The sequence below is a fragment of the Carcharodon carcharias genome, chromosome 19 (genome assembly GCF_017639515.1).
Source record: "Carcharodon carcharias isolate sCarCar2 chromosome 19, sCarCar2.pri, whole genome shotgun sequence".
In the NCBI taxonomy this organism is placed as follows: Eukaryota; Metazoa; Chordata; class Chondrichthyes; order Lamniformes; family Lamnidae; genus Carcharodon; species Carcharodon carcharias.
Genome location: NC_054485.1, coordinates 110,280,239 through 110,292,553, shown reverse-complemented (window position 1 = coordinate 110,292,553; position 12,315 = coordinate 110,280,239).

Here is a 12,315-nt window from a genome sequence, read left to right as displayed (position 1 = left end):
AATTCTAATAAATTTGTCAGGCATGATTTCCCCTTCATGAAACCATGCTGACTCTGCTTGATTAGATTATGTCATTCTAAATGCTCTGCTATTACATCCTTTATAATACTCTTAACATTTTCCCAATGATGGATGTTAAGCTAACTGACCTGTTTTTTGTCTGCCTCCCATTTTGAATAAGGGTGTTACATTGGCAGTTTTCCAATCTTCTAGGACTTTTCCATGATCTAAGGAATCTTGGAAGATTACTACCAGTACATCCACTGTTTGGTAGCCACTTCCTTTAATATCCTAGGATACAACCTATCAGGTCCAGGAGACGTATTGGACTTTAGCCCCATTAGTTTCCCTAGTAATTTTTCTCTAGTAATAGTTATTGTATTTACTTCCTCTCCCTCTTTTGCTCCTTAATTCTTTAGTATTTTTTGAATGCTATTAGTGTCTTCTAACGTGAAGACTGATGCAAAGTATTTATTCAACTCCTCTGTCATTTCTGGTTCCCCATAATTATTTCACCAATCTCATTTTCTAAGGGGCCTATGTTCACTTTTGCCTCTCTCTTCCTTTTTATATATTTAAAGAAGCTTTTACTATTCATTTTTATATTACTTGCTGGTTTACCCTCAAACTTTATTTTCTCCCTCATTTTTGGGTCATCTTTTGTTGGTTTTTAAAACATTCCCCCTCTTGCTTGTCACTAATCTTTGCCACATTGTATGCTTTTTCTTTCAATTAGATACTGTGCTTAACTCCCTTGTTTAACCGTGGTTGGTTTTCCCCTTCCTGGAATCCTTCGTTTTCACTGAGATATATATCTTTGTTATGGGTCATGAACTATTTTCTTAAATGTCTGCCATTGTTCATCAACTGTCTTTTCTACTAAACTCCTTTCCCAGTCCACTCCAGCCAACTTTGCCCTCATTCCTTTGTAATTACCCTTATGTAAGTTTAACACAGTTGTTTCTGACCCAAGTTTCTCACTCTCAAACTGATTGCTAAATTCCACCATGTTATGGCCATTGTTTCCTATGGGGTCTTTTACTCAGAGATTATTTATTAAATCTGCGTCATTACACATTACCAGATCCAAAATAACCTGATCCCTGGTTGGATCCACATCATATTGTCCCAAATACACTCTATGAATTCTTGCTCGTGGCTACCCCTGCCAATTTGATTTTCCCAATCTACATGAAGATTTTAAGTCCCCCATGGTTAACGTACTGCCTTTTTACATGCCCTCATTATCTCCTGATTTATCCTTTGTCCTACAGTGTAGCCACTGTTAGGGGGCCTATAGTCTACTCCCACCAGTGTCTTCTTCCCCTTGTTATTTCTAACCTCCACCCACATGGATTCTACATCTTCCAATCCAAGATCATTTCTTGCTATCACACTTATTCCATCTCATACTAACAAAGCTACCCCACCACCTTTTCCTTTCTGCCTGTTCTTTTGAAAAGTCACATACCCCTGAATACTTAGTTCCCAGCTTTGATCTCCTTGTAACTACTTCTCCATAATGGCTACAAGATCATGCCCATTAAGCTCTATTTGTGCCGTTAATTCATTTATTTTGTTCCGAATACTACATGCGTTTAAGTAGACAGCCATGAATTTTGCCTTTTTACCATTTTTTTTCCCCTTTGACCCTATTTACTACTGCTTTTTATGTTTGTACACTCTGTCCTTCCTGTTACATTCTGAGTATCAATACCTAAATAGCTGCCCGGCAATGCTGCCCTGTCCTTTTTGCTTTGTTAGCCTATGTCTCCCCTCTCCAGAACCCTCCCCCCATCCCACTATTTAGTTTAAAGCCCTCTCTAAAGTCCTAGTTATTCGATTCAACGGGACGCTGATCCCAGAACGGTTCAAGTGAAGCCCCTCCCACCTGAACAGCTCCCTTCTACCCCAGCACTGGTGCCAGTGCCCCATGAACTGAAACTCATTCCTGCTGACATGATGGAAGGAAGGTCATTGATGAAGCAGCTGAAGATGTTTGGGCTTAGAAACCCTGAGGAACTCCTGCAGTGATGTCCTGGAACTGAGATGATTGACCTGCAAGAACTACAACCATCTTCCTTTGTGCTAGGTATGACTGCAACCAGTGGAGAGCTTTCCCCCTGATACTCATTGACGCCAGTTTTGCCAGGGCTCCTTGATACCACACTTGGTCTAAGGCCTTGATGTCAAGGGCAGTCACTCTCACCTCACCTTGGGAGTTTAGCTCTTTTGTCCATGTTTGAACCAAGGCAGTAATGAGGTCAGGAGCCGAGTGCCCTGACGGAACCCAAACTGAGTGTCAGTGAGCAACATCATCCAAAAGCACAGCGTCGGTTTACATATGTTCGCTAACAGCACCTAGCTGTGCCTCTTCAACACCTCTCTCGACTTTTAAAAAATTCTTTTATGGGATGTGGACATCTGTCGCTGTCAAGGTCAGCATTTTGTTACTCATCCCTAATTGCCCTTGAGAAGGTGGTGGGCAGTGGCCCACAGTCCATGTGGTGTAGGTACACCCACAGTGCTGTTAGGGAGGGAGTTCCAGGATTTTGACCCAGTGACGGTGAAGGAACAGGGATATAGTTCCAAATCAGTATAGTGCTACGACTAGGATGGGAGGAGTGTGCGGTTGATCTAGCCTGACTACTCCACAGGTCGTCACAACATTAGTTTCAATATTCAATTCACTCAGGCCAATTATTTACCTTCACTACTGTTACCCAGAATAAAAGAGACTTCAACCAGGCTTCTTTCAATAAACATCAAGCTTATTGGTTTATTATAAAAGCAGTCTTGTCGAATAGAAAGGCAAAGCTTATTAAGATACAAAATGGAATATGACCTTACACTAATTACACACACACACACATACACACACATAAATTCAATAAAAATCTGCAATTATAAGTCTGATAATGACCATGAAACCATTACTGATTGTCATAATAATCCATCTGGTTCACTGATGTCCTTTAGGGAAGGAAATCTGCCGTCCTTACCTGGTCTGGCCTACATGTGACTCCAGACCCACAGCAATGTGGTTGACCCCTGAACTAGCAGTGGGCAATAAATGCTGGCTGAGCCAACGATGCCCACATGCCACGAACGAGAAAAACACACACACGTACACACACTTTCACACACTCACACACACACTCTCACATGCACTCACACACACTTGCTCTCACACATGCTCGCAAACACGCACTCTCACACGCGCTCTCTCACACGCACACTCACTCGCATGCACACTCATATGCACACTCACTCATACGCACACTCACTCGCACGCACACTCACTCACACCCACACTCACTCACTCCCACACTCACTCACACCCACACTCACTCACTCCCACACTCACTCACACACACTCACTCACTTGCACGCACACTCACTCACACGCACGCACATTCGCTCACACGCACGCACACACACACTCACTCACAAACACTCACTCACACACACTCACCCACACACACACACTCACTCACTCGCACGCACACTCACTCACACACACTAAAATAAAAATGAAAATGGAGGAATTCTGTCAAAGGTTAAAAGTCAATGGTTCAAAGGCAAAGGATTGATGGTGGAGTCTTTGAAATGGCGTCCAGGTTGTATGCTTGGATCAGCACTGAACCGCAAAACAATCGATAACTCTGGCACTGCTTTTCAGGCGGCTGGTGGATCAGTTGCAGGTACTCAATCTCAGGAGTAGTTTCTATTCATTTCTGGCTGGGGACTGCAAAAAGGCTGATGTCATCTTTGGTCCTTCACCTCTCAAAAGCACAAACCAAAACCAATTTTTAAACATTTTTTCAGGCATGGTTTTTTTTAACCCCCCAGAGCCATAAACCACCATGTGACCCCGCTTTGTACACAGTCCACCAGGGTCAAAAGAGTTCCAGTGTCTTTAACACTGCCTCATACTTTTTCTCCTAAAAGGATGTTTTTTCCCAGGAACAGCAAGCAAAGTCCTGGATTACCCCTTTACGGGACAGTGTCTTTTAAAACACAAATTCTTCCAGAATGTTCTTAGTCCTAGAAGATGAACCATTTTCTGTAATTAAAGTGTTCGTGACCATGGTGTGTGGCATGGTGGGGAACGTGGAGCTGGAGATAAATTGTCAGAGCACTTCTCCGACTAGATAAGCAGGAATTTCCCCCACTAAGTATTGAGAAGACTGAAGTCACTGTTTTCAGTCCCTGCTCCAAACACTGTCACCGCTGGTTACCGACTCCATTCTCCTCCCTGGCAACAGCTTGAGATTAAACCACTCTGTTCACAACTGGGTATCAAATTTAACCTTGAGATGAGCTTTGCACCATCCTCAAGTCCGCCTGAGTCCACTTCTGTTACATCCCCCTGACTTTGCCTGTGTCTCAGCTCATCTAATCCCGAATATGTCATTCATGTCCTTGTCAACTATTCCAACACACTCCGGGCTGCTCTCCCACATTCTACCTTCCATAAACTTGAGGTCATCCAAAACTCTGCTGTCTGTGTCTAAACTCACATCAATTATTGTTCACTTATAAAGCGGCGATGATGGTATAGTGATGGCATGGTGATAACATCACTAGACTAGTAACCCAGAGCCTAGGCTAATGTTCAAGGCTATAGGGTTCAACTCCAGGCCATGACAGCTGGTGGAATTTGAATTCAATTAATAAACCTGGAATTGAAAGCTATTCTCAGTAATGGTGACCATGGAACTATCATCAATTGTTGTAAAAACTCATCTGGTTCACTACATACAAAACGTGGTCTCTCGAGCCAGCTCCACCATTCAATAAGCTCATGGTTGATCTGCTTGTGTTATGTATTCCACATTTCCATCTACCCCCAATAACCTTTGATTCCCTTGCCTAACAAGAATTCCAGTTCTGTTGAAGGGTCATGAGGACTCGAAACGTCAACTCTTTTCTTCTCCGCTGATGCTGCCAGACCTGCTGAGTTTGTCCAGGTAATGCTGTTTTTGTTAAGAATTATCTATCTCTGCCTTAAAAATATTCAATGGCCCCCACCTCCACCACCTTCTGAGGCAGAGAGTTCCAAAGTCACACAACCCTCTGGAATAAAAAAATTATCCTCATCTCTGTCCTAAAAGGGCAAATCTAATTTTAAAACCCTAGTTCTGGACTCACCCCACACCCCACGAGAGGAAACATCCTTTCAACATCCACCTTGTCAAGACCATTCAGGATCTTATATACTTCAATCAAGTCTTGAGCACAGGAGCAAGGATGTCTTACTGCAGCTGTACGGGGCCTTGGTGAGACTACACCTGGAGTATTGTGTGCTGTTTTGGTCTCTTTACCTAAGAAAGGATATACTTGCCATAGAGGGAGAGCAGTGAATGTTCACCAGACTGATTCCTGGGATGGCAGGACCTTCGTGTGATTGGGCCAACTAGGCCTGTATTCACTGGATTTTCAAAGAATGAGAGGGGATCTCATTGAAAAGTATAGAATCCTGACACGGAATGGACAGACTGGATGCAGAGATTATATTTCTTTTGGCTGGGGGGGAGTCTAGAACAAGGGGTCACAGTCTCAGGATATGGGGTAGGCCATTTAGGACTGAGATGAGGAGAAACTTCTTCACTCAGAAGGTTGTGAATTCTCTGCCACAGGAGGCCAAGTCACTGACAATATTTAAGAAGGAAATAAGTAGATTTCTAGACGCTAAAGGTATCAAGGGGTATGGGGAGAGAGCGGGAGTATGGCATTGAGATAGAGGATCAGCCATGATCATATTGAATTGTGGAGCAGATTCAAAGGGCCGAATGACCTAGTCCTGCTCCTATTTTCTATACTTCTGTCTTTGTAAGTTGCCCTCACTCTTCTAAACTCCAGTGGAAACAAGCACAGACTGTCCAACTATCCTCATAAGACAACAAGCTCATTCCAGGTATCAATCTAGTAAACCTCCTCTGAACCATCTCCCATGCATTATATCCTTCCTTAAGTAAAGAGACCAAAACTGCACACAATATTCCAGATGTGGTCTCACCAATGCCCATTATAAATAAAGCATAACATCCTTACTTTTATGTTCAATTCCTCTTAAAAGAAAGGATAGCATTCCATTTGCCTTCTTAATTATTTGCTAATGCCCTTTAGGGAAGGAAATCTGCCATCCTTACCCGGTCTGGCCTACCTATGACTCCAAATCCACAACAATGTGGTTGACTCTTAACTTCCCTCTGAAATGACCTAGCAAGCCATTCAGTCATACTTAAGAAAGTGGCTCACCACCACTTCTCAAGTGCAGTTATGGATGGGCAATAAATATTGGCCTAGCCAGTGATGCCCACATCCCATGAATTAATTAAGGAAACAGCCCTCCTATTCCTCTATTCCCATCTCCCTCTTGTGTGTGCATCCAGCCTGCGCTTCAATGCTTTTTGCTTCAACCACCCCTCTGTGGCAGCAGGGTTCCACAGTCTCCACTCACTACAGCACAAAGGTCTAGGCTGTCACTCCAGCGCATTACTGAGGGAGTGCTGCACAGTCAGAGGTGTTGTCTCGCAGATGAGATGTTCGTGCTAAGAGCAGAGAAGGCTGATGGGAGATTTGATAGAGATGTTCAAAACCTTGAAGGGTTTTGATCGACTGAATAAGGAGAAATTGTTCCCAGTGGTAGAAAGCTCGAGACCTAGGAGACACCAATTTAGGATATTTGGCAAAAGGACCAGAGGGGGCATGAGTGGTAAAAAAATGGCACTGAGTTGTTGTGATGGAATGCATTGCCTGAAAGGGCGTTGACGCAGATTCAATAATAACCTTCAAAAAGGAATTGGATAAATACTTGAAAAGGACAATTATTCAGGGTTATAAATAAAGAACAGGGGTCTGGGCCTAATTAGATATTCTTTCAAAGTCATGATGGGCCAAACGACCACGTTCTGTATCATTCTACGATTCTATGTGACCCTGTTTAAAGGGTTATCAGCCTTGCCAATTATCTGTTAGGGAGAGGAGTGTTAAAGGGGCAGAAACAACGAGTTCCAAATGGCAATAAAGCCGCATTTTAAAAAATAAATCTTTCAATTTATGTTATTTCCTGTATTCTCTATTTCCAGAAGTGCCTGGTGGTCATGGAAAGCCTCACCCATACCAGTGGACCCAACGTGCTCCCTCTCCAGAGGAGCCCAGCCATGAACAAAGCTGTGGAAAAGAGAAAAGGAAGACTTTGCATTGACATTCCACCTTTCGTGACCTTAAGACATCCCAAAATGCTTTACAGACAACAAAACGCTGTTTCAAGTGTAGTCACGGTTATAGGAAGCGCGGTGGCTAATTTGTGCGCAGCAAGCTCCCACAAGTAGAAATGTGATGATGACCAGATAACTTGTCTTAGCGACGTTGAGTGAGGGATAAATACTGGACCAAGGCACTGGAGAAATCTGCTACTCTTCTTCGTGCCTTGGGATAGTCTGGAAGTCAGAACAAAGTGCAGGGTGTACTGTGCAGGAGTGAAACCATCGTTATTTAATTTGTTAAGTTTAATTTTTGTAATGATCGGTGGGGGTATCCTTGTTGTCACCTCTAAAACGTAGGCACTTTTGTTAGACCTTTTGTCTGATGAACTGGGCAGCCAGCATCCTCAATTAAAAGATACATCAATCTGGTCATAGTGAGGGGAATTCAGGTAACCTGAATTGTAAAGGGATATGAATTATAAATTAAACTGCAATATAAAACCATCTGAACTGCACATTTGCCGCATTTTACATATCTGAATAATAAAAGCTGAATTATTAAACTTGACCCCACCCCCCAACACACACACACACACACACACACACACACACACATACACACACACAGACAGCCACTGATGTCAGTACATCCTGGCAGTTTTATAAAGTCAGTTTTCATTAGAAATGTGGGCGTAGGAATTTTTAATACACCTATTACATTTGCGTTTTATCTGTAATAATAATGTGGAAACTCACCTGGTTCCATTCTTATCTTATCCAGTCCCAGCCAGAGATTCACTTGCAATGGCTTCCCTTCCTGCTCCTTCAACATTACCTCTGATGTCTTCCATGAGTCTATCCTTGCCTCCCTCCTGTTTTGCATCCCTGCAGTGTCACCTTCCAAAACAGTAGCATCATTTTCCATATGCATGCTGCTGATACCTTGCCTCCACCCTCCCTATAGCACAGAGTATTTATATCTAGCCCCCAGGCTAACCATAACTATCAACTGACCGACAGGAAGCTTAACATTTGCCCACAAACAATGAACCTCTTTAACTATCACAGTAAATCTTTCGGTTTTCAAATAATTGTAATTAATTTTTGCTCCCTCACAATTTTTGACCAAAGGAGTTTGTTTTCACGATGAGCTTCTCTGTCTAAACAAAAGTATTCAAATCAGGAACTGAAAAGTACTTTGGGCTGGATTTTATGCCTCCGCCCTCCCCTCCGCTCCCCCCCTTCTCCCCCCACACCCCACTGGCATATTTGAATGGGGGAGGCTCATAAAGCAAGTGAGTGGTCTTTCCACCACCCATCTCTCCCATTTGAAGGTGGGCGAGGGAGGCCTCAGGCAGCCTGCTCAGCTTTGAGCCTATTGAGGCCCTTAAGTGGCCAATTAATGGCTAGACCATAAGACCATAAGACATAGGAGCAGAAATTAGGCCATTCGGCCCATCGAGTCTGCTCCGCCATTCAATCATGGCTGATAAGTTTCTCAACCCCATTCTCCCGCCTTCTCCCCATAACCTTTGATCCCCTTACCAATCAAGAACCTATCTATCTCGGTCTTAAATACACGCAATGACCTGGCCTCCACAGCCTTCTGTGGCAATGAATTCCATAGATTCACCACTCTCTGGCTAAAGAAGTTTCTCCTCATCTCTGTTCTAAAAGGTCTTCCCTTTACTCTGAGGCTGTGCCCTTGGGTCCTAGTCTCGCCTACTAATGGAAACATCTTCCCCCAAGTCCACTCTATCCAGGCCTTTCAGTATTCTGTAAGTTTCAATCAGATCCCCCCTCATCCTTCTAAACTCCATCGAGTATAGACCCAGAGTCCTGGGATCATTCTCGTGAACCTCCTCTGGACCGTCTTCAGGGCCAGCACATCTTTCCTGAGGTACAGGGCCCAAAATTGCTCACAATATTCTAAATGTGGTCTGACCAGAGCCTTATAAAGCCTCAGCAGCACATCCCTGCTTTTATATTCTAGTTCTCTCGAAACAAATGCCAACATTGCATTTGCCTTCCTAACTACCGACTCAACCTGCAAGTTAACCTTAAGAGAATCCTGGACTAGGACGCCCAAGTCCCTTTGCACTCCAGATTTCTGAATTCTCTCCCCATTTAGAAAATAGTCTATGCCTCTATCCTTCCTACCAAAGTGCGTGACCTCACACTTGCCCACATTGTATTCCATCTGCCACTTCTTTGCCCATTCTCCTAACCTGTCCAAATCCTTCTGCAGCCTCCCCACCTCCTCAATACTACCTGTCCCTCCACCTATCTTTGTATCATCTGCAAACTTAGCCAGGATGCCCTCAGTTCCTTCATCTAGATCATTAATGTATAAAGTGAACAGTTGTGGTCCCAACACTGACCCCTGTGGAAGGTTTTTTTAAGCTACTTAACCTCAACCACTAATTGGCCTGTAGCAGGGAAGGCCCAGGTCAACCTTTAACTGTGTGGGCTGCTGCCGAGTAAGAAAGATGGGGAGAGGGGAAGGGGGTGGTGAAGAACCTCCTTTCGGTGTCCTGTGCCAATCAAAGGCATCCCCTGCCCCCAGTCACACCCTTCGTTTAATCCCACCCTTGCCCCAGATTCTCAAACCCCACATGCCGCCTTCAGTCTTTGGGATCTGCCAGCCAGGCCCAGCCGATACCCTGGGCTTACCCATCAGTCCGGGCTCCATAAACTCTTCTTCCTTGGGCACACCAGTGCCCATTGCTGGAACCTGGCACCACTGGAATCAGATTGGCTGCTAGCTCTCCAAGGCAGGACTTCCTCCCCAGATGGTGGCAGAAATCTTGACCTTAGACAATCGATGCTGCTTCTAGTGTAAGATGGCTTGAGGGAAGCTGGCTTTTGGATGTGCGGGCTCCCTTTTCATTGAAGGAGGGGAGGGGTGGGGGCTGGGATAGGGGGTAGGGTGAAATAGAGCATCCATAAAATCCAGCCCATAGAACTACTTTACTTAAACTCGCTCATCCATCCCACTGGTGGCTGCCTACGTTTGTGTTCCACACAAACCTCCTCCCACTATTTACTCCTTTCCCTCCTGCTCCCTCGTTCCCCTATTCCCTTTTCCCCTCACGTGGGCATCCAGCCTCGACATTATCGTTCACTGCTTCAACCACACGTAGTGGCTGCGAGTTCCACACAGCTTCACCGCTCTTTGGACCATGAAGATCTAGGCTCCCAGTGCTGAACTGAGGGAGTGCAGCAGTGTCGGAGGTGCCGTCTTTCAGATGAGATGTTAAACCGAGGTCCTGCTCGCCCCCTCTACAGAAATAACAGTTCCCACAGCCATTATTTCAATCCATTGTTTCATCTCCACCTTTTAGCCCATTTCGATCCCCTCCTCCCACCCCACCCCCACTAGGGCCATCTGCCATTAGCTTGCTTCCCTTAATGTCACCATTAGAACATCCTTGAGATAATATCACCACCGTCCATACCCCTTTGTCCTTTTGTCCAAGACATCTTTGGCAGTCTCTTCTTGGCCTCCACCTATCACTGGCCCCCTATCGAGCTCTCCTGTCGCACCCCCCTCTACTAGCTTATATTTCATCTCATTTCTTAGTTCTGATGAAGGGTCTTACGGATTTGAAACGTCAACTGTGTTCCTCTCCGCAGATGCTGTCAGACCTGAGTTTTTCCAGGTATTTTTGTTTTTGTCCCATGGCCACTATGTTGGTGATTGGGGGGCGGGGAGTTTGTCCCAGCCAATGGTACCCTGCTCCCACTGGAAGTGTCACAAAGCTGGGAGATTGACATTATGCCATGACAATTTTATAAATCCAGCTTTCATTGGGACTATAAAAATGACAGAATGTATAAATTTAAAATGGGGACTGAATTACCTGTCAGTCCACAGGACTCAGCTACACTCAACATCCCATCAGATGTTACATGGTTGGGGTGAATCTTAAAAATATGCAAGGGTAGAATGTTTGAAAGGGTGAGTTCAGATACTTTTGAAGGATGCTGGAAACCTGTTTGCAAATGCAAAATTTATTTTCCAAACGCACATACAAGCATTCACCACCCCTGCCCCAAACAAGGAAGTTTTGATCTTTTTTTGACCGGTGCATTTTCCAGGATTTAAGTGCGCTGTAGTTATTCTGCTTGTCTTTTTATCGTCAGTTTTTGTGTTAGCATACTGCAAGCTGACAACCCAACTTAGAAAAGGTCTGTGCTTTCGAACCACAAGCCCCTCCAAGATGCAGTGCAATTTGGGTGGGTTTGTCTGTCTGCACCAGATGTGGCAAGGCATTGGGGGGAGGAATGCAAGCCCCGACCCCCCCCACCCACCCCCAACCCCTTGTGAGGAAGGTTGGTGCTCTCAAGGGTCAGCCCTTTACCCAGGAAACTCTGGCTGTCATGTATTCGCTATTCCTCAGTCCCCATTAAAGGAGTTCACATCTTCAGCAGCAATAGGGTCATTCAGCCCCTCAAACATGTTCTGCCATCGGATTCGACCATGAGCCGTTGTGGTAAGTGTAGCTTCCAGGTCAGGAAGTGAACGCTTCTCCAGCTGTCGTCAAGTTTGGGAGTCAGCAGAAACTGGATTCTGCAGCCTGGTGGGCTAACACATGACATCAGTCCAGAAAAATGACCTTTGTCCTCTATTGGAGTACTGTGGCCAGTTCTGGGCTTTAGGAAGGATAGGAGAATGGTCCCACAGATTTCAGCAATATAGATAAGATTGGAAAAAGCTTGGGATGTTCTCCCTTGAGAAGGCAGAGATTTGATAAAAGGTGTTCAAAGCGGGGTCTGGGCAGAGTAGGCAAACTCTTCCCAATGACTTAAAGATCAAGAACCAGGGATAGCTAATTTAACCTTGATGGCACCATGGGTGTGCCGACACCACATGGACTACAGCAGATCAAGAAGGCGGCTCACTACCATCACCACCTTCTCAAGGGCAATAAATGCTGGCCCAGTCAACAAAGCCCACACCACACGAATATTATAAGGTAAAATTGGCCTAAGAGCTGGCGCTAGCTCTAAAGGCCAAACCGTCTCCTGCTGGGCTGCACCCATTTGCATTCCAACATTATAATATGCTTTTACCCCATTTCAGGACATCAGGAATAGA